Source organism: Arachis hypogaea, chromosome 15 (assembly GCF_003086295.3).
Source record: "Arachis hypogaea cultivar Tifrunner chromosome 15, arahy.Tifrunner.gnm2.J5K5, whole genome shotgun sequence".
Lineage (NCBI taxonomy): Eukaryota > Viridiplantae > Streptophyta > Magnoliopsida > Fabales > Fabaceae > Arachis > Arachis hypogaea.
Genome location: NC_092050.1, coordinates 134,480,644 through 134,482,500, shown reverse-complemented (window position 1 = coordinate 134,482,500; position 1,857 = coordinate 134,480,644).

Genomic DNA, 1,857 nt, shown 5'->3' with positions numbered 1-1,857 from the left:
GCTCCCACACGGGTAGCAACTCAAATCCAGTAAGCTCCGCAAGCTAAATCGAACCTAGAACATCAAAATTGGCAAAATATCACCATAGGGTTTCAATTTCAAGAACAGAAAGAGAGGTAGAGATTCTGGAATAGAAATGGAGCTTATCGGTAAAATTGATCCGATAGAAATGTAGAGCTCGACGCGCTGGACGCGTGGCCGCGAACGATGCGGCAATCGGAGCCCGGACGGAAGAGTTATGGCGGATCAAAGGAGGTTAAGGGTTTGGGGGCTCTTCTTCCTCCCCAAATCTGTTTTGCTGCGTTGCATGCAAATGGGGGAAGAAGGAGCTGCTGTCTTCTTTAAGTGTTTGGATCCGGTTGGACCCACGGGCCCGGTTCGAACTCCGGTTCAACCAGTTCGGCCATTCCGGTCCGATTTTGGGCCAAATTTTCGAAATTAGTATCAAAATTCTCGTTTTGACGAGCTCTATCCTATTTTGATACTAGTTTTGCATTTTTAACTTTCCTAATTAAAATGAAATTTATTAACTAATTATTTACCATTTTTAGCGGGGTTTACAAACGCCAAGTCGTGCCATTTAGTGCCACCTATCCAGAGATGAATTAACCTAATTGTGCTCTTACAGTTGTGTGTACATGCAGCACATGCATACGCATGATTCCCTTTTCTGCTCCAATGATGTGTACGCATGGTGCTCCTTTGCTTCTTCATGTACTTTTTATCTAACCTTCATCCGAATACTATATGAATTCAATCAAAAGTAATAAAACTCAAAGTAGCATCCAATGGGGGATAACCCACTAAAATCCTCTAACAAATCAACAGAAAACTATATAAATCACATAAAAAAGATACAAATGATGCTCATGCATCAGTGGACGCTCCTCAGCGTCGACAATGGCTGGAGTCATGGGAAGCAGTCCGCACGGCAATGTAGCGGCAAATTGTGTCAATGATGGGAGCTGACTGATGAGCGAAAATTAAAGCTCATACCGGTAAGTGTACCAGATCGTTCAAGTCATACCACAGTGAGTGGATATCATTACCACGAGGATTAACAGATTGAAGCAAGCAACGTCTAATTAAATATCTAATTAGATTGATCAAACCTTAGATTTTGGATTGTGGATCTTGAAGAAAAGAAGAAATAGAATAAGAGAATCGGGAGAATGCTTAGCTTGAAGTTGAGAGAAAAACAATAGATAAGAGTGTTAAAGGCATCGGAGATGTTTGATTCTTAGAAGAACAATATTTATGCTTTTTTATTTAATTTATGCAAAAAAATTTCACAGCAAATCATTTATAACCTAACCCCAATCCCTTGGTGATTTAATTTCTCTAACACTACAAGAAAAACACTAAGTACAATCGGATTTACCGTCGAATTTAGCGTCACACATTAGCGTCGGCTTTACTGAAGGATTTATGGACGGTTTTCATGTGGAATTCGTCAAGTCAAATCGTTACCGACGGCTTTTTGTTTTTGACGGTAATTTTGCCAGTAATATTTGGAAGGAAAACGAGAAAAATAGGCGCGAAATTTAGCGTGAGATTTATCGGCAGAAAAATCTGCCAATAAACCCATTTTAGTGGAACGCTGCATTTTGGTGATTGCAATGCGTTATCGTCGAATTTATCTGCCGGTAAAACGAGCCCTAAAATTCCAAGCATGAATCCTCTCCCCCTTCATTTCAAAATCTCCTCACTCTTTAACCTCTCTTCTCCCTCTCTCTCTCTCTCTCTCTAACCCTCTTATCTCCTTGCCACTCTGTCAGCCCCGTCGCCGCCGGCCCCTACTGTCACTGCCTCACTTCCCCCTCACTAAAACTAGCTCGTTCCTCCTCTCTCCTTCGT